Source organism: Ambystoma mexicanum, chromosome 11 (genome assembly GCF_040938575.1).
Source record: "Ambystoma mexicanum isolate Mex_15411 chromosome 11, UKY_AmexF1_1, whole genome shotgun sequence".
NCBI classification, from domain to species: Eukaryota; Metazoa; Chordata; class Amphibia; order Caudata; family Ambystomatidae; genus Ambystoma; species Ambystoma mexicanum.
The window spans coordinates 223,281,669-223,303,652 of record NC_090934.1 but is presented as its reverse complement, the minus strand read 5'-3'; the positions used below and the strand labels follow the sequence as shown (position 1 = coordinate 223,303,652).

General features: G+C 49.2%; 1 protein-coding gene across 1 annotated transcript in view; it reads left to right on the top strand.

Annotated features, from left to right (window-relative positions):
- The window catches only part of MAP3K6 (mitogen-activated protein kinase kinase kinase 6), a 1,613,301-nt gene that overhangs the window by 372,830 nt on the left and 1,218,487 nt on the right, over nt 1-21,984 (top strand). The window lies entirely within an intron of this gene.

Here is a 21,984-nt window from a genome sequence, read left to right as displayed (position 1 = left end):
TCCGTACTGTCCCAACTCTTGTCCCCATCCTATCTCCAGTAGTACACCTACTCCCTTCTCCCCTCTTTACCTCTACGCACTATTCTCTTCCTTCCCCCCTCTACCTCCTACTACTCCCTTGTCTGCCTCTCTCTCTCTCTCTCTCCTATTCCCCCTCCTAAATCTCTCATCCTCTTTCCTGTTTCTTCTTTCTAACTTGCTCTGTGTCCATCCAATCTTTCTCACACTCCTCCCCTTACTCTCTTCTGGTGCTCCTCGTATTCTCTCTCTCTTTCTCTTTCTTTCTCTCTTTCCCTCTCTCTCTTTCTCTTTCTCTCCCTTTCTCCCCCCCCCATACTACCCCTTCCCTTTCCTCCATATTCATGGAATGTCCTCAGGATATTTTATTTAACTTTCCACTTATGAACAACTCCCTGCACGGGTCTTCACCCATGTACCCTGGCCATTCGTTGGTACCTTTTTACGTAGTGGGACTTGACAACTTCAAAATCTGGTATTGGTGGGGGCAGGGGGTGCGTATGGAGTGACCTATGGAATAAGTGTGCAGTATCCACCTTTTATGTTACTCTTGTTACTCCTAATTCCTGTTCCCTTCCCCCATACTTATGGGAGATTCTTCAGCATCCCTAAATAGAAATGGGTGCTTGGTTACTAATGATCTACCCCCCAAAATATTGCACAATGTTGCTTACAGTCTGCTTTTGAGCTGGAATCGAGATCTTAGTGCTTGTAGAAGGCGTAAATGGTAGCCAGGTGACTCTTAACAAAATGAATGCGTCTTTGAAAGGCAATAGAGGCTGATTTAGCCTGTAAAAGATGGTTGTGAAGACCCTTTGGAAGACATACTCTTCTTACCACGTAGACTTCCAGGGTGGCAGCCAGAGAGCTACCGTTGCCTTTCAACTACCCATCAAGAGCCCTCCAAAAGTAAAAAAAAATGCTGTGCAATATTCCTTGCACCTTTTTGTCCTTTCTAGGATAGTTTTCAATATCCCTGGCTACATCTAGGGAATAACCCCCTGTGTCTGCCTCCAAGGTTAGGGAAAGAAAGGCAGAGATATTTCCTGGTTAATATAAAAACGTGTTGCAACTTTTGGTCGGGATGAAGGATGTGTTCTTAGGACTGTTTAGTTCTTCACTCAAAGGGAGATGTAAGCACTCTGTGGCGATTCCTATTGTGGGTGGATATTTTTGGTTCAGTACATTAGAGGGGGAGGTTGAGGTTTGGTTGGTAATGCCTTCAGGAATGTGTGATGTGGGAAGGAATGGTAAAAGATTTTCCTTAACCTGATTTCTCTTTTAGAAAAAAGATCTTGTCCCTGTCCAAGAGCGGGGGGAGGGAGATTCTGGAGTGTGATTGGTTAAAGCTTCCTTTGTTTGAAGGGCTATGGACATTCTAAACTGCCTTTCAGTAGCTTTTAATCCATCAGGTTTTCCTTTTTAACAATTTTGAATTTTTTATAATTGAGAGTGCAGCAGTAAATATTAAGCCTTCAGTTTATATGTTATACTGAACATTGAGGCAAGAGGCTTCGCTGAATTTCTATGCAGATTTGATACCGAAAATGGAAAGCGATTGATCAGTGCGAAGCATGCCCAGCCTGAATGGGAGCTTCATAACATGAGCACAGATTAGAGAAGAGGACATTGTGGTGCGTGCATCTTCTCATAAAAGTTACAAAAGCGCTGTGTGATACTCCTTACACCTTTGTCCTTTATAGGTAAAATGTCATGATTTCTGGCTGTGATGTTGGAAATACTTTGGCGGGACAGGGCTTCCTCGTCCTTTTTTTTTATATTTTATTATTTCTTTGTATATTAATGTTTTTATTGGCCTTTGAGACAAACAAAAGAAGAACACCAACGAACACGCTAGGGTGCTACAAGTAGATATAAGGTAAACAGCACACATAGGAAAAACAAAACACACCGACTTGCCGGCAGCATCCCAACAAGCCCACCGCTCCCTCCCAGCAATGTTATCATCGTATCAACATATTCAATGCTTGCTTCCGATCGCATGCCACCCGGCCTTGGCAAATAAGCAAGGAGCCTTGGCCGCCGGTACTGTCCGCAATATCCTAATAATATACAGTGATTGAGACCAAATCATCACATCCAGGTATTAACCAAATATTCCGTAACAGTGCCCTTATGGTATGACCTAACCAAATGCACGGCTACAAGCATGCAATCTTCAATTTGTATAATTATAAAGCAAATATCTCCGCCTATTTGCAAAGAATCAGCCGTAAGCCAAGCAAGTAATTATAACAAATGCACAAACACACTAATGGCTGCACGTTAATCAAACAGGGTCCAAGTTACACATGCATGCATGGATCCATTTACAGGTTGCCCATGGGCCTTCCTCTAGCCCTGACAACTTCTCCCTGTGTCGATGGCACCCCTTTTAGAAGGCGCTCTTACAGGTGGTGCGTGTGTAAGGGGGTTGGGGGGAGGACATTGCTTGCACCTGTACGCCCCAGGCAGCTACACCCGTGCTCAATTCCCTCCTCCTGCCATATACCGCTCAAGTTCCCATCTCTCCAGGTCTGGCCACCAGGCTTCGATTTTGGGTCCAACAGCCGACTTGCGATTCTCTGCTTGGCAAGTACGCAAATTAGGTCTTTCATCCGGGTGAGATGTGCTGTTTGTTTCCACCCTCTCTGGTATAGTCCCAACAAGCAAGCTTCTGGGGGCCATGCGTACATCAATATACCCACCCTGGCCACCCTATCTGCTATCGCCCGCCAGAATCTCTCACTAATCTGGCCGGTCCAAAACACGTGTTAGCAAATCGGCTTCATCTAGGGCAGTTCAATTCTCCTGCTCCCCTGAACCGTAAACTCCTGTAGAGGGTCATGTAAGCCCTGTGTGTAAAATACAGCTATGTAAGTTTAAATCTAGAGTTTCTGGAGACTGATGAATCCTACGGACTCCTCTCATTGAATCCCTGCCTAAAGTCTCCTCCCAGGTTGCCAGGGAAAGGCACACTCTTCCTGATCTTGGGGGCGGTATTCTGCCTGGGCTTCACCTGGGAGGAGAAAGGACACAGGAGAATGAGAGGCCTACATGGTCTGACATACAGTATTTGTCTACCTCTAAGGAGGATATCTCCTCGGTGCCAAAGTATGTAAAGGCTTGTTGTAATAACCATATTTTTGTTCCACAAACTAAACCTACAAATATGGTCGCGAACAATCACAAAGTTCTAGGCATCAGGAGAGATAAAAACCCTTTCAAAATCCTCAACACTTATGAAGCTAAAAACCTCCCTAACACCCAAAGGCACAGTGAAAGGACATCTGTGAATAAAAACGGCTTAAAAGAGCTGCCTTCCCCTTTTCAATCAAGTTTCGTAACTGATCCTTATGATATTCCTTTAAAGAATATTATGAGAACAGATGATGGGTGACAAGTGAAAACCAAACCAGAAAAGCTAACTTTGCCCTTTGGGACTTCAAGTCCCATAATTCCCTAAGTACTGGAATGAAGAAGAGGACTAAAAGGTACAATGCTGCAGGAGTGGTCAGATCGTTAATTTAGATGACACACACTTGAGGGAGACTATGCTTGAAGGTCCCCTCAGGTGCAGGCCATTGGAAAGAGAAAGGGCAAGAGCAAGCAGCAGAACCTTGTGAATCGAGCCGGCAGCTGACGCAGAAGCTGGAGGATTGAGAAGACTCCTGGACCACTGTTCGGCAGAAACTAGCTACAGGTCCAGAGAGGGTTCTGTAATCTCCAAAGCCTGAAGTGCAGAGGTCCCGCAACGGGAAGCGTGCAAGAGGGAAGTTTGCCATCTTCTGACCTGTTCTGCAGAGGCTGCGCAACGGGAAGTGAAAGCGAGGGAAGGCCTCCTTCCCAGGACGCTGTCTCCGGTGGCTGGCGTGCACCAGAGGGCCTCAGTAGAAAAGAGCTCCCGTTGCAGGTAGTGCGGGTGATGGCAGACCAGGAGAAGCAGTTTGCCGGGTTGCGATGAGCTGCAGAAGTCCTGTGAGTAGCGAGAGGATCTGACACGCGCAACTTGCCCAGTGAGTTCACAAGCTGATAGTGACCCTGGAGCGCTATGTATCCGCTTGCGTGTTCATGGCAGGCATTCAGTGAATTTGAATACCAAACTGTTAAAAAGCAGAGAAAGCCACATTTAACAAAACCCAATGACTATAACTTTAAGCGTGTGAGTTTGTGGAGTACTCAGCAACCCGATGGGGTGATATTCGAACTAATACATACAACCATTGCCCAAGCCAAGAGACAAAAATCAAGACCCCTGAAATCCAAGAGACATTGCCAAAGGCAAAAGGGAGCTAACGAAAGTCCATAAATTGTGTAACTTGTTGCCCATACTTTGTACAGCATATAGTAAGAGCTGGTATAAACTCACATTGCCAAAACCAAGGGGGGGGAATAGTAAAAAATCCCATCGTTGTCAGTATTTGGTTACTTGTGCAGGGGAGAAACAAGAGTGGCAAATCCAAGGCTTCCCCTTTGGAAAAGGTTATCCAGAAGGAGAGGTGCATTATTTGCAGAGTAGTAGTAAAGAGCACCAATGTGAATCTGGTTTTACCTGAAGGGTTGTTAAGAGATTAAAGCTGCAAAATGATGAATATTGTGAAGCTGTTGTGAACCTCTTGTCAGTTGATCTCAACTACAAAAGCACTTGTTGCTTTGAAACGCTGTTACGGCATCGGAGTAAACATGGATGACAACCCTTTTTTACGGAGTAGGCCTGGCATGGGAGTAAACCAGGTGTGAACTGAGATAGTAGGCCTGGCATGGAAGTAAACCAGGTAAAAGTTGACAAATTGATCCTGACAAAGACAATGTTTGTTGCTTGTGGTGCTGAAGAAAGAACAGTGTAAAACTGCTGTAAAGGAGTTGTATTTCTTTAGAACTCCTCAATTGTGGCAAATCATCCTGACAAGACAATTATTGTTGGTATTGATGACCAGAGAATGCATTCTTTATTTCAAGAGGCTAAATCTTAAGCTTGTTCAAGGAAAAGAAGGAACCTTCTATTTTCTTTGTTGAATCACTGGAGTGTTGGAACTTTTTGTTGACCAGTTAAAGTTCAAAGAACTGTGCTAGAATCCTGTTGCCAAACAGGATTTCCTTATTTCTTTTTGGAACTATTGAACAGAATCCTGCTTAAATCTGGGGAAGGGGCATTCACCCAGGTTATAAGGAGATACTGTGTATTACATTACACACTCAATCATTATACTACTGTTGTTGTCTTTGAACTGCCATGCATAACCTCATTTGTTTATTGTATGTAGAAATGTGAGGGACAGATATCCTTTGTTAGTGTTTCCTTTAGTTTATTTTAGGCATGGAAATCTTTGCCAGGGTAGGGATAGTGAGGCATTTATCCATCCTTTTAATTTAATACAATGGCATTTGTTGAAAACCCTTCACAATGCAGTCCGCCTCACATTTCTGACCCATCATAAGACTCTTTTGGTATACACCAGTTCTCGTGCCCATTCCGCATAAGTGAATGTTTTGCCTAGGTAAACCTCCCATATTGTATGTACCCCCAGTGCTGGTTCACTATACCTATTCAGGAGCAGTTCATACAGTCTGAATAACACATGGCCCCCCTTTGCCACATCATACATGGTCACCGGCACCCGATAATTTTCAATGCCAACCAGAAAGTCTGGCCATCTAGATCCTATGTTCCTCACTAGGCCCACGTACACCAAGAACTGACCATTATGTATGCCGTAGCTTTGCGTCAATGTAATGAAATCCATCAATTTCCCCTTTGATAGTAAATCCCCCAATGTAGCAATCGGAGTCCAGCCAGTTCCCAGCATGCGCCACCAGTGGAATATTTTGAGCATGGGGGTCTGGGGTTCCTATCTACTTCCCTAAGACCTGTGCCACAATGTCCTACCCAATTTAAGGAGCCAGGGCTGGGGTGAGACTGGTGTCTTTAACCCACAGGACCTCCTTCAAGTAATACTGCTCGATCGACAGCTGCAGAAGCGTCATGTCGAACGAAGCATTGTCTGCTAACCAACTAATTACAAACTGTTGATGGACGGCCAGATAATATAGCTCAAAGTGGGCCAGTCTAATTCTGCTACCGCTGTAGTCCCTCTACAAGATGTTGAGTGCACTTTTGTCTCCCCACCGCTCACACAAATGTCCTCACCACCGAATGCAAGTCATCGAAAAACCTCCTAGGTATGTTAACAGGTATGTTGGTGGAATGGCATAACAAACCGGACAACACCACCATTTTAAGCAGGGCTACTCCACCCATCAAAGACAGGGGGCAGCTGCTTCCAAAAAGACATAAGGTCTCATCACAAGTCCAGCAGTAACCCTTAAAAGCGGCATTAACAGAATTAGCGCTGCCAATACCACTCTGCCGGATAATGAACTGACGCAAATATAGCTGACGGCAAAATCAGCCAGCGAAATTCAGCCGGTGCTATTATAGCCAGCCACACAAGGCGCAAACAGCTGCATCAAAAGTCCATGTCAGGCGGTATTAGCGCAGAGAACCAGCGCTAATACTGCCAAAAACACAGCGCAGTTACCTCCAGCTAAAAGTGAAGACAGGTGCCTGGAATGAAGCCACAGGTGATCCCGATCCACCCCAGAGGGCTACATAAGGCACACCCCTACCTCAAACACTGTTTCCTGTACCATGCTGCCACTAACCACTGTGAGCTGGGAAAGAGCTGAAACTAGTGTCCATCCTACAATTCTTTGGAACTGGCACCTTCCAGCACTCTGTGGCCATGATGCACAGCATGGCACAGCCCACATTCTGTGCAGTATTTGCCCAGGTGCTCAAAGCCCTCCTGCGGCAAGTGTCACATCACACTGCCTACCACCCCAGCCCAGGACAATGCCATGAAGGCACAGTTCTATGCCATTGCCCAAATGCCAAATGTGATTGGTACCCTGGAGGACTGTACCCGTGTTACGCTGGTAGCGCCCCAGGCCCTCAAAGAAGTGTTTTCCGAAACTGCAAGCACTACCACTTCTTGAATGTACAGGTGATCTGCGACCACCAACCTCATCACCCACTGCTGTGCCCTCTTTCCTGGTTCCACCCACAATGCCATGGTCCTACAGAACAGAACACTGCAAGGGTACATGGAGAGGCACAGGGGACAAGGGAAGTGGATAGTGGGTGAGTAGAAAAGCTAGCACACCAGCGCTGTGGGTCACATGTCCAAATTGGGGGTGGGGGGTACGAATGACCACGCAAAGGCTGGCATGACAAGCAAATGTAAAATCTGATCATGACCACCTCCCGGACCAACTTCACAGTATAGATCAGGGAGCATGCACATGTCTGACTTACCTGCATGGAGAAGCAGTAGTACACTTACAGTATCCACCAAATACACCAACAAGACTACAGGTACCACAATGCAACATGTACCCACCCAAGCAATGGAGACAAATGGTCAAAATGCCACACAACACAACATCCCTGCCAGTGCCATGGCCATGCGCGGCCAGCCCACAATGCCCACCTGTTGCCACCAGACCCCCCGGGAGGGACCATGGGCAACCCAGCATGCCACAAGCATGGTGTGAAGACCCAGCCACATGACAGCCACCATGTCCGCTTCACATGTCACTGACAGACACTGTGCGTAACATATGAGGCAAGGGAACAGGGTGCATGTGAAGCACAAACAATGCATGGCCTGAGTGACACTGCATGCACAGACATAGAATAGACACATGCTGTGAAATGAAGGCCCATCTGCATGCACAAATAATCCATTGACCTGATATTCAAGAATAAAAGTTGAACATGACAGCACGTTTATGAATGGGAGCCAAATTATGTCATACAGGCAAACGTGTATTTGTACATCACAGCCTGAGAAGGATTCATATTTTGAATAATCAATAAATGTCTTGCCACCATATCAGCTTACATGTGTTTGAAATTGTGCTGACACTACAAAGTGAGCCATCACCTCAAGTGATCCATGTAAATAAGTTTCTGATGTTTATCTGCTTAGAATCACATGCTGTGCATAGGTCCGACATCCAGTGGTCACTGCAGAGTATTGCATTTTGTTTTTCGTAGTCGAAAAGGGGACGTCGACAAGGCGTGTCTGTAACACTATCCCTATAGTGATGTCATGATCTCTGCTTCCAAGAGGTCAGGGTTTTCCCAACTCCCTTGGAAGCAGATCCATAACCCAGGTTCCGAGTGCCAACCAGTCCCAATTGGGACCTTTTGGACCCAGTCCTGGCGCCAGTGGCACCAGGCTCATAAATATGCCCAGTCCCAGCGCTGGAAGCGCCGGGCTCATAATGCTTGGGTGGACTTACCTGCAGCAGACCATGCTGCTTACTTGCCTGCCAGTTGAGCCTCTGATCCCCTTCTGTTTGGAACTACTTTTCCTGTTGGGTGGGGCTGGAGCCACTCCCTAGATTCAGAACACTGGAACTCTTCTGGAAAGCAGGAACTCTTTTCTTACCTAGGCGTGGCTGTGGAAGGAGACACCGAAGCACTACAGGAGGCTATTTAAACCACACCCGGTGGATGAATCTTGCTTTGCGTTATTCTGCAACCTCTGCAGCAGAACGCTCATCGTGTCTTCTACATCCGGTCCTGGGCCTAAGGAAAAAGAATTACCATCCTGAATCCAGTCTTCAGCAACACCTATAAAGACAAGAAAGAACAGGTTAGCATTCCGGCATCTGAAAGGCAAAGGCTTACCATCCTAAATCCAGTCTTCAGCAACACCTATAAAGACAAGGAAGAACAGGTTAGCATTCCGGCATCTGAAAGGCAAAGGCTTACCTACTCTTTGTGCGCTCCGGAGGTCTTCACACTGCATTCCGGAATCTGAAAGACAAAAGCTTACCAACTCTTTGCACGCTCCGGAGGCCTTCGGCGCTGCATCCCGCATCTGAAAGACAAAACAAGGTGCGTTTAAGACATTGGGGAACTTTAATACTCACGTGCCATTACTCCTTTCCACATCTAATCCAGTGGGTATTCCGGCACCCTGCAGCCGCTCCGAACTCGTACCTGCAAAATAAAAAGACAGTTAGAGCGCATCGTGAAGCAGGCAACAAGCGCTTACTTACGTGCTTCCAGGCGCTCTATTCATCACACGGGCTCCATCTTCAACTCACTTCAGCCCGTCATCCGCCATCGCCGGAACCCTGCAAAACAAGAGACATCATTACTAAAGACTTTACAGACATTTGAATGACTCGAAACTTACCGTTCGTGCAGTAAACGACGGACAGCAGTCCTCTGAAGTCAAGAGGCCTGCGCTACCTATCCAGTGAAGAAACTGGTTACAGCACCCTGCCCCGAGGCAGATGGAGAGCTCGGCATTCACTTACCTAAGGTGAGAGCGTTAACCTTTGGGGGTCTACAGGAGAGGAAAAGAGGAAAGAGATAGGGACGCCCCAATAACCCCAGTTCATTAACCCCTTATTTTCTATCTGCAGACATCTTACTCTACACGTCAGGCATACAGTGCACAGAGGTCCAGCCCAAAGAGCCAACCGGGTGCAACACATCACCTTTGAAGATACGGTAGTCGCCCAGTCAAGACCGGCGCCTCTGCGAGAATCAGGTGAGCGTTACAAGTGACGTGCGTTGTACCCACAATCCCTCACGCGTCGAGGTCCCTCAGATTGTTTTTTTCTGCCCAGCTACTGGTCGCCTTTATGCGGAGCTCCTCGAGAGACATTGCCAAATAGTTTCTTCGACCTTTGGTCATTTGTTATTAAGATTGATAACGTAGATCCCTCCCTCGACGCAGAGCTGTTTCTCCGCCGAGCAAGATCTTCGACGGAAGGACGAGCGGAGGGGATCCTTCGGTGCTGCCGAACACGTGGCCTGGCCTCGCCGGCCATACACAGTAGGGAGAGTGGGGTTTTGTGGTCTTTCTTTCTTCTCTTTAAGAATGCCTTTCTGTTTCCCCTCCCTCTCTTTCGAGGTCGTAGTCACACTTATTACCCTCAGCTATGGAGAGGATGCCATTTAGGTTTTGCCCGCTTTGCAAGGGTAACTATACCTGGAAGGATAAGCAGAAACGGTGCAACCGTTGCTTACCCCTCGATCACCAGGACGACGGCTGTGCGGCCTGTAAATTACTAAAGCCCAAAACTCTAAAAGACCGCAGGGTCAAAAGGTGGGCGGCCTACGCCCTGTCTAGGCCTGACTCCTCGCCCGCTGCCGCCGAGTGTGACGAGGACAGTGACTACACGGCCCCCGTAACGGAGGCTGTAGACCTCTCAAAGGAGCGTTCATGCTCCTCGTCGTCCGTCCCCGGCCCCGACAAGCCCGGCTCACGCCCAGTTTATGGGGATGTACACCCCGGTGACAAGGACGCACACGGGAAAACACCAAAGCACATACCCCCGGGCACGCATTCGACGAAGGCAGCCATAGCGCCAACGGGGACGCCGGGCCCACCGGCGTCTTCCGCCCGACCGTAAGGGTCGTCAGCCCTCCCCGCCACCGCTTAGGCGACAGGCGACTGGGCATTCTAAAAATAAGGGCGCTAACACCAAAACCTCCGGCGACGCGCATCGTAAGAGCGCTCACGTTGCCAACAAGGACTCGACGAGCAAAGGCTCGACGTTACATAGCGCGACGGCGACCGATCCCTCGGAAGAGAGAATGATCGCCGAAAGCCTCGCGCGCATAGCATCTAAGGACGGCCAGAGACGTACGGCGAGTAAAACGCCGAAAACCGCGCACAAGGCCAAAGATACGCCGAAAGCGCTGGAAAACAGATCAGGCCAGTTCCCAACGCCGACAGAAGGCCCTAGCCAGCAAGAAGGCTACTCAGAAGGAGAAGGCTCACTTTCTTCGACATTATGGGACCGAACCCGACAATTACAGGAGGAAGAAACTCCTTTTTCTTTCCCAGACCGTCCTGGCCGACCTCAGTGGACCTTTGAAAGGTTCCAGACCTGTATGGACAAACTAGACAGGTTCATGTCCATCCCAGAAGACAGGGCACCCAAGAGACCAAGGGAGGTACCCTTGGAAAGTCCAAGGGCTAAATACCAGAAGTTTTATAACCCCACACAGGAGGACATATACCCTTATAATCCCACTGAGGAAGACACCTTCTTCCAGGAGGAAGATGAGTTTACCCATGTTGAGGACCAACAAGAAGAGGAAGGTTTTCACGAGGAAACTAACCTAGGTGAGGAGGGATTCCAGGAAGACACAGTCGAGGGCGACCCAAATCCCTGGCAGTCACCGGCTAGGTCGACTGACACAGGCAGTAGCAGTATAGTCATCAGGTCTACTGAAACTACACCAGTCAGGAACCCTTTGCCTGTCGATGATCAACCCACCTTCAATGCACTGCTGAAGAAAGCAGCAGCACATTTCGAAATCGAAACTGGGTAGGTCACCCCAGACACCGATTTTGTGGAGAGGATTATCAAAGAAAACCCCCCCACTAGCCAGATTATACCCATCCTCGCCTCAGACGTATTACACCTTCTCTTTCCACTCCTGCATTGGTGAGAGGGGTCAATCCGAGGATTGAGAAACTGTTCTCTCCCTCTCAATCAGACCCATTACATATTAAGGGTCACTCATTTCCGTACTCCCTGGTCGTGACCAACACCAGGAAAAGGGCCGGAGTCCCACTATCTACCAGCGAGGCACCCCCAGATAAAGAGGGGAAGAAGCTTTATGCCCTAGCCAAGAGAATCACCACCTCTGCAGCATTCTCTACCAGAATTGCCAATAATAACACACTATTGGCAAGCTACGCCGATGCTCAATGGGCTAAGCTTAAACAGGACATCGAAGAAGTTCCCGAACCCCTAAGGACTCGTTTACTGGCTACAGTTAACGAGGGCTCTCTGGTCAATCAAAGCATCGTCAAGAATACCCTCGATGCAGCAGAGACGGCTGGCCGCACTTTGGTACAAGGAATTTTACTGAAGCGTCACGTCTGGCTTCGCAATTCCGGTTTTAAGGCGGAAACACAAGCGTCCCTTATTAATAAACCCATAGAAGAGTCCAACCTCTTTGGGAGAGCAGTGGATGACGCGCTGGAGAACGCGAAGAAAGAATTTGATACAATAAAGACCTTAGACCAAATTTCAAAACCTCCTAACGGGCGGGGATTTGGTAATAAGGGCTTTTTTCGTGGACAACGCCAGCAACAAAACCAACAGTATTCTGCCAGCAACTACCAGGGTAATAGCGGCCAGTACAATCAGAGGGGTCAACGCCGTGGCAAGGGAAGAGGCTGGGGTTCCACCCCCAGAGGCTCCCAAGCCAACAACACCACCAAGTGACGCGAAGATTCGCGTCCCCTCCCATGCAACGCTGGTCGGGGGCCGGTTAACATCCTTCCTTCCAGCATGGGAGGGAGTAACATCAGACCGCTGGGTACTTTCCACCGTAGCCCGCGGCTACTGTATAGAGTTCAACAGTTCCCCAACATACAGACCCCCGAGGGGACGCCGCATGACACCAGAACACCTCGCCATCCTTCTCCAAGAAGTGGACCAACTGCTGGAAAAAGGAGCCATATAGGTTGTGCCTCTATCTCAGGTAATGGAAGGTATTTATTCAGTGTACGTCCTTGTACCCAAAAAGGATCTAACCATGCGCCCTGTATTAGATCTGCGCCCAGCGAACAAGTTTGTCAAACCCCAAAAGTTTCGTATGGTGACCTTACAGGAAGTGATCCCACTGCTATCACAGGGAGATTACATGACAACACTGGACATGAAAGATGCATACTTTCATATTTTAATGTTGCCAGCGCACAGAAAATACCTCAGGTTCATGATAGAGGGCAAACACTACCAGTTCAGAGTGCTACCCTTCGGCATAGCATCTGCACCAAGGGTATTCACGAAAGTACTGGCAGTGGCAGCGGCCCACCTGCGCAGGTTATCCATCCCAGTATACCCTTACCTCGACGACTGGCTCATAACGGGGGATTCTTACGAGACATGCTTCTCAAACACCCAAAAGACTGTAGACCTTTTGTTCCAACCGGGCTTCTCCATCAACGAGAAGAAGTCCAGCTTAAACCCCAGCCAAGTCAAACAATTCCTAGGGGCTCTAATTCGAACAAAGGACGGCCTCGTCTTCCCCTCCAACGAGAGGGTCCAAAACATGCTGTTTCAGATCCCCCAGTATGTGGCAGGTCGAGAGGTGACGGTGCGCAAAGCGATGCGATTGCTAGGTATGATGGCGTTGTGTATTTATTTGGTACCTCACGCGCGCAATGCAAGAGTGGCTCAACAGCCAGTGGTGTCAGGCCAGCGGACAATGGGACGATCTAGTGGTGGTCTCGCTAGCCTTGGTTCTCTCGCTACGGTGGTGGACAAAGGAAAACCTGATAATAGGGAAACCCTTTGCCACATCCGCGGTGGAGGCCACTCTAACCACGGACGCATCCCTCACAGGATGGGGGGCTCACCTATCCCATCAGACTGCTCACGGAGTGTGGACTCCGAACGTAGCATCCAAGCACATAAACCTACTGGAGCTACTGGCGGTGTTCAAAGCACTAAAAGCCTTCCAGGAACACCTACAAGGGAAGACAGTGATGGTCCTTACAGACAGCACCACAGCCATGTACTACATCAACAAGCCGGGGGGCACCCACTCTCCAGGACTGTCCAAGCTGTCCCAGAATATATGGAAGTGGGCTCTCAAACACAACATGTTCCTACTGTCACAACACGTACAAGGGGAACTCAATCTGCTAGCAGACGAACTCAGCAGAGACTTCCCCCTGCCCGAAGAGTACGAATGGCGATTGCACGAAGACATCGTCTTAGATGTCTTCACGCAATGGGGATTCCCGGAAATAGACCTGTTCGCAACTCTGGAGAACTCACAATGCCAAAGTTACGCCTCCAGGTACCCCCAGAACCAGTCCAAGGGGAACGGTCTGTCGATTCAATGGTCAGGGAAATTTGTTTACGCCTTTCCCCCGACTCCCCTTCTCAACAAAGTGGTGCACAAGATGCACCAGGAGCAAGTTACCATGATACTAGTGGCCCCAATGTGAGCCCGGCAGCCATGGTTCGCACACTTGATGGAGATGTCCCTATCTCCCCCAGTGAAACTTCCCTGCCCGCACAACATGCTGTCACAAGACAGGGGCAGGACACTGCATCCATGCCCTCAGACCATGAATTTAGCAGCCTGGCTCCTGAGATCATAGAATTTGGACATCTACAACTCCCGCAGAGATGTATGGACGTCCTCAGGGAAGCCAGAAAACCTAATACTCGCCACTGCTATTCTAGCAAGTGGAGAAGATTTGTCATCTGGTGTAGAGGAAAGAGCATCAACCCGGTTGACTGCTCTCCCACACATATTCTGTACTTGACCAATTTATTGGATTCAGGTCTAGTGTTCAATTCCATTAAAGTCCACCTGGCGGCACTTTCTGCATACACCACTTCCCAACTTAAAGTGTTGTGGTGGAAGATCCCAGTTATTAAGGCATTCATGGAGGGGGTAATGAGAATACACCCTCCGATAGCTAACCCAGCTCCCGGATGGGACTTAAATGTGGTACTTTCTAGACTCATGGGCTCGTCTTTTGGACCCATGCACAAGGCAACTCTTAAAAGACCTCACTCTTAAGACTGCTTTCCTAATAGCTATCACCTCCATTAGGAGAGTAAGTGAACTATAGGCTCTTTCTGTTCTAGACCCCTGCGTAACAGTTCACAAGGATAAGGTGGTTCTACGCACACACCCAAGGTTTGCACCAAAATTTATCTCGAAATTCCATGTAAACCAGTCAATAGAACTACCAACGTTCTTTCAAAACCCTTCCAGCTTGGGAGAAAAAAGTATGCATACACTAGATGTACGCAGAGCTGTCATGTTCTACATGGAAAGAACCAGGCCACTGAGAAAGACTAATCAGTTCTTTGTCTCAGTGGCAGCAGGAAGAGAAGGAGATGCAGTCTCAAAGTCCACTATATCTAGATGGATTGTTCAATGCATCACTCTCTGTTACACTCTTGCTAAGAGAGAACTACCCTTCAAGCCAAGAGCACATTCTACTCGAGGCACTGGGGCTTCCATAGCGTTCAATGCAAATGTTCCCCTTGAGTCCATCTGCAAAGCGGCTACCTGGAGTTCTGTGCACACCTTTACAAAACACTACTGTCTAGATGCACACTCTAGATCTGACTCCCAGGTGGGACAGGCAGTATTAAGACATCTTTTCTGTACTGTTCCTTCTCATAACCCACCGCCAACTCCGGGTACTGCTCGCTAGTCTATGCACAGCATGTGATTCTAAGCAGATTAACAAACATCAGAAGACAATGCATTACTTACCGTAAAAGCATTTCTGATGGTTGTATCTGCTTAGATTCACATGCACCCACCCTTCCTCCCTGCTCGGATGGAAGGAACATAGACACCTTTCTACATCTCTCTCTTTTCTGTACTCACTCACGTATAGAAGGCTCCCTCAGGGCAGAAAAAATACAAACAGAAGGACCTCGACGCGTGAGGGATTGTGGGTACAACGCACGTCACTATAGGGATAGTGTTACAGACACGCCTTGTCGACGTCCCCTTTTCGACTACGAAAAACAAAATGCAATACTCCGCAGTGACCACTGGATGTCGGACCTATGCACAGCATGTGAATCAAAGCAGATACAACCATCAGAAATGCTTTTACGGTAAGTAATGCATTGTCATTAGGCTGACGCAGAGAGCAGACCCCATTATTTCTTAAACAAGTAGTCCATTGATCTGATATTGTTTAAGTCCACCACCACACCTTACACCGTGACTGATGCCTTTGCTTCCAGCCATGCAGACGATTCCGGATGCCCACAGCTGCCCTGGCTAATGACCCTGGTGCGTGATCCACAAACACCGGAAGAGAATGCCTACAACCACGCGCACAGCCAGAGCCGTGTGTGCATTGAGCGTACCTTCGGCCTCCTGAAGGCACGTTTCAGCTGCTTCGACCGGTGGAGCCCTGATGTACGCTGCAGAGAAAGTTGGCAAAATTGTGCTTTTGTGTGTAATGTTGCACAATAGCTGCCTGTAGAGAAATGTTCTGCTATCCCCTGACGTGGACATGCCATCCCCAGAGGATGAGGATGAAGTGCCTGTGGCTGAAGCAAATGCACGCATTGACAGAGATGATGTGAGGGATGGGAGAATGGCATGCGAGGCACTGATAACCATTTCTTTTGACACTTTCACATGATACAAGCCATGCACCACTGTGTGACACCACCGTAATCAATAAACACGACAAAGAGACAATCGTGAATGTCCTTGCTTGGATGAATTTTAACATTGTTTATGGAATGTAGTGCCCCAACTAGCCCCATACCCCTTCTCACCCACCACCAACTCCCCAGCACACTATCCTCCCTCCCACCACCAAATCCCCAGCATGCCCCCTCGTGGCGCCCGGTCTGCCAGTCATTCACAGTTGGGGCCTCTTCTCTCTCCACCCCCCCCCCCGCCTGCCTCTGGTCACTTTGTGCGAAGAAGGCGTTGGGACCGTTGTTGCGGCGTGATCTGCTGTGACCCCTCCGTGGGTGTGGTGGAGATGGACAGGACAGAGCCAGTCACCAGGTCCTTCTGCCATTACAATTCATTGCCTTCCCAGATGGCTTCCGCTAGCGCAGATACACCCTCTGCCATTTCTCTCACACCTTGTGCATATAGTATCAGGGCGGCCGTGTTGACACTCATCTCGGTCCTGTTCCACACCATTTGCCGCACAACCCTGCGGGTGGCCCCCTGGAAACTTTCCCTGATGGCCTGCAGGTGTGCAGAGTGAGTGTGCCCAATCTCCTCCATCTCCTGCTGTCTGCACTCCATGCCATCCAGCCTTTGCAGCAGCATGCTGCGAGACAGACAACGCGCTCTGGGTGGGACTCTCTGCACTGGGCCATGGCTGTATGCGGATGAGCCGTTAGATGGAGTGTCCACATCCGGCTTTGGTGCCGCTATGCGCTGGCAACGTGAAGGTCTTCCTTTGGAGTGTAGGCCTTTGGCAGGTGTTGACTCCGGGCTGGTTTCCCCTGTGGGTTCTCAGTGGCACTGGCAGCTGGTGTTTGCTTGGTGTCCGTGCATATGGCTGCAGGTGTGGGTACAGATTGGCCTGCACTGCTGGTGTTAGCGCAGGGCCTGCAGTGCCACCTGCAAGTTTGGCCTTGCTTGCTGCAGGCGTAGCACGGTGTCACTGGTACTTGAAAAGTTGTCCGCAGAAGCTGTTGAACCCCATCAGTCCCTCCAGAGTGTCGCACCCTCCGCTAACAAACAGCAGAACTGAGCACACTCTGGGGGGAAAGGGGAAGTGGATAAAATAATAAAATACCAGCTCACCCCTGACTACGTCTTGTGAATCTGAGGAGGGAAAAGAAAGCAATACATCATGTCTTGCTAACTACTCCGTGCACCTAGGCGAGGATCGGGTGCGCCTTTATGGGGTGGTGGTTGCAGACCTTGAGGGCCTTGAAGCTTCACTCCCTGATGTGCCTGCTACCGCCTCCTCCTCCGAGGCCTCTGGCAATGTGTGAGTGCCTGTAGAGGACATCCGAACTGCCGTTGGGTATGGTACCCCCCCACGTGTATAGGCATGCAGGACACAATTGTAATGATAAAAGTCGGCATGGGAGGCTGCATGTGGGACCACTGTCATGGGGTTGCTAGTGACGGTGGGTGTGACCCCCCCCCGGCCTGTTAGTCATTGGCCTTTGTTTGGGTATGGCAGGGTGTCCTGCTGGGTCGGCTTATGTCTGACATGCATGCTTTTGGTCCTTCATGGCCCCACATCCCCTGCCCAGGTGGGCAAACATGGTGGGTTGGAGGTGGGACAGGGTGGCTTGTTCACGGCACTGTCATGATTTTCAGGCTGGGCACATATCCTTACCCTCAGATCGTTCCACCTCTTGCGGCAGTCCTCCCCATCACGGGATACCGCTGTCAACTTCGAATGGATTGTGTCCTCCCACGTATTCCTCATCTTATGATAATCGTATCCAAGCTTCAGCTGCTTCGGAAACATTTTTCACCAGGCGGCGCTGTGTTTGAGACCGCAGAGTCGATGCCCCTCAAGGGCTGCCGTCAGGCGTCAACGTCATACGCTGTATAAAGGGCTCGAGCAGCGCCCGTTACCTCAGTTCCGTTTTTCCGACGCAACTGCTTTGTGTCACGAATGGCGCATCTAAAATATCTTCGACGATGTCTTCGTCTTCAACTCCCTCCACACCCAAGACAGGGTTAAAAAGAATTCTGAAGTGTGGCAGAAAGATGTCTATTACCGACCCCCATCGGAATTGCCTCTGGTGCCTCAGCCCAGACCATCGGGTTGATGTGTGCGGGTCCTGTCAGGCCATGTCAAATAAGGCTCTTGGGGAATGCACAGGTAAGCTGGCGGTGGGGGAGGACAAGTATAAGTCTTCGAAAAGATAAAAGGATTCGGACTAATCAGTTAGAAAATCTCGTCACGAGTCGAGGAGGTCAAGATCGGAAAGTCGCTCGAGGAAGTCTTCCTTGTTTTCGACGAAAAAGTTCAGAGAGGTGAGTAACTTACCCTTCAAAACACGATTCCCCAAGAAAATGGGAGGCCTTTAGGGCTTCGATGTTAAAAGAATATTCGAGAAAGCAGCCCAGACCCCCTCGAAGTTGCCGCGTGGTGATCATGCCTCTTCTCACTCTAAAAGTGACAGAGGAAAATCAAGATCCAAACACGAAAGGGTTGAAAGAGAGTAGAGTGTCTTCGCGGGAAAGTTCCCCGACGCCTCACTACTTCTAAGCCTCCGGTGCACAAATGGGGCAAAAGGAATCGACATCAACGTCAAATTCGAAGGCAAAACTTGACACCTGTAGCTTCGATAGCATCGAAGCCTTCTTCGATGGCATCGAAGCCTCCTTCGACACCGTCTAGCTGTCATGATGCCTACCTCCAAGGAGCCAGGTCCCACCCAGCAACCCCAGAGGCAGGCATCATTTCCCCCAGGAGAGGGCCAGCGGGCCCAAGCTGGGGCCCTTTGGACGCAGTCCTGGCGCCAGGCTCATGTTGGACCCCTGTCCTGGTGCCTTAGGCGCCAGGCTCATAAAGCTAGGCATGTGTTCAAGTGTTTTAATGTGCACTTACCTGATGCAGACCATGCTGCTACATCCAGGCCCTCTTGAGGCCTGAATGGAACTACTTTACCTGTGGGACTACTTTCCACCCGGGTGTGGTCGGGGAAGGATACATACCTGATCGGTGGAAGGATACACACTGGGAACTTCTTCCAAAGCTATTTAAACCACACCCGATCAGCTATTCATGCTTCGCGGTGTTCTGCTCCTCGCAGCTGGACGCTCACCGTGTCAGCTCCTGCATCTGGACTTCAGCCACGCCTGTCAGCATCCTGAATCACCTGCAAAGGAAGGGAACAAGAGAACAGAAGAAGGAAAAGCATCCTGGATCACCTGCAAAGGGAGACAAGAGACCTTACCAGCTGAATCTGCACCACAGAGACATCACCGACGATCCTGAAAGGGAAGACATTATTTTTTAAAAGCATTTCGTTACGATCGCTGCAGCGCTGCATTTCACTCACCTTTCCTGGGTTCCTCCATCTTCAGCAGCGATCATCCGGATACACAGCCACTTCCCAGAGCCTAGAGAAAAAGACAAGAATAAGAGGTGAGAGAAGGAAAGGAATAAGACTTACCTGTTGGGTCATTCCCATTTCATTTCGGGTTTTGCCGCTTGCAGGCATTTTCCGGACCCTGGCCCCTATGGGGAAAAAAGACAAAGACATAGAATGAGCGTAAGCAAAGACAGTTCCCGAGCGCTCATCCAGATCTAACCTGCCATTTACTGGAACTGGAACTGCACGTTTCACTTCGGGTCGGTGCCATATCTCCGGCATTCCGAACCCCGGCCCCTAAGGGGAAAAAAAGACATAAGCATTAGCGCTTGCTGCAAAAGACAATGAACATTATTGTTAAGCTTGGACTTTTGAACTTGCAACAGAACTTTTACAAAGCCTTACCTGAATAGTCAAGCTTACCTGAACTCCCACCAATCCTCAATCCAGTGAAGTAACTGGGTTTCAACGCGCCCCTGCATCAGAAGCAGGATGGAGAGCTCATCCTTCCTGACCCTAAGGTGAGACTTCACAGGGAATCGTGGAAGGGTATCGTGGAGGGTTGGAAGAGAGTGGGAGGCTGGAGCATAACTCAGTCAGTAGGTAATACTCCCTTTTCACGCACAGGGGAATATTCCTGCGAGCCGGAGAAGCCAGAGTAGAGGGCCCTTCCTGTCCATCTTCAGAGCCCTGCGCTTCACCATTGAAGAAGCATCAGCACTCGAAGCGAGACCTGCGCCTCCGTGGGAATCAGGTGAGCGTTACAGAACGCGAAGCCTACCCACAATTTCCCACCCGGGCGCTATGGAGACTTCCGAGACTGACCAGCTGGCCCAGCTTTTGGGGGAATTACGGGCAGAGGTGCACTCAGCCCGCCAGGAGACTAACGCTCTCAAAAGAGAACTGATCTTATCCAAGGAAAGAACAGATGACCTAGCCAAAAGGTTATTACAGGCCCAGGCAGGGCACACTCCTTTACCTAATTCCGGAGACCTTTCCACATCAATGGGTTTGAGTAACCCGGTACAAATTAATCTACCTGGACACATGCCTTTGGCCCCGCCTGAACGTTTTGCGGGGGATCCCAAGAAATATACCGTCTTTATGAACCAATGTCGTTTACACTTTCTATGCAGACCCGGAGCCTTCCCTAACGACCAGACCAAGGTAGCCTTTATACTATCTTACCTCAGTGGCAGTGCTGCCGATTGGTCTATTCCATTGGTAAATCAGGATGATCCCATTCTCCGGAATTTTCAGGGCTTCCAGGCCAGCATGGAAAGATTGTTCGCTCGACACTCTCAAGGACAGGCCCTTGATAACGAACTGCTATCCTTACGACAAGGTAATCAGGATCTTCTGTCCTACATAGCCACCTTTAGCAGACTGGTTGTGGAAACTGGATGGCCAGAAAGCAAAAGGATCACATTGTTTCATCGAGGCCTGCGCGGAGAGCTTAAGGATGTTCTAGCTCAGATAGTAAACCCACCCCAGGTCTGCGCAGACTACATTGACTTGGTGGTTCAACTTGATCACAGACTTCAAAATAGAAAAGCAGATCGGTTCAAGTATGAAAACCGAGCACCGATCAAAACCCACGCTAACTCCAAGAGTACCGACGTATCTGAACCTATGCAAATCGGTTGTGTTAAAGGTCCATTAACGCAGAAAGAACGAGAGAGAAGGCGGCAAATGCAACTTTGTCTGTATTGCGGGACTTCCGGTCACTTACTTCGAAATTGTCCAGTTAAACCACTTAAGAAGGTGGTTGGAGCTACTGATAACGAATTAGTGACACCTGATTCGGGAAACGACCTAGCCCGGCAAGCGTAGGGGTCCGCTTGCCGAGCTTGAAAACTAACTCTTTGACCTCGCATTTTGTCATGCCAATGGTGCTCGTGGACCCAAAACAGCCTCAGCAGTTGCATGCTATAAAAGCATACATCGACAGTGGAGCTATTGGAAATTACATAGACCGTGAATTGGCTTCCAGGATTAAGCTTCCTCTCCGCCCAAAAGTAACCCAAGATGTCATTACTACAGTAGATGGAACCCAAATAGCCTCAGGGCCTGTAACGCATTCCACTGTTGAAGTGACACTGGTGGGTCAGGATGGACATTGGGAAGCAATCGTGTTTGATGTGATCAAGGCCCCACAATTTCAAGTAATTCTTGGAATTCCTTGGTTAGAAACACATAATCCCAGAATTGACTGGCGAGCAAAGAAGATAGGTTTTCCAGATTGTAAACCAACTTGTTATCCAAGAAATCCAGCTATGGGTTTAGCCTCAGCAACTTCCACCCCTGTACAGCTACCGTCAGAATACCAAGAATTCCAAGACGTTTTTCAGAAAGAACAGGCTAACACGTTACGTCCCC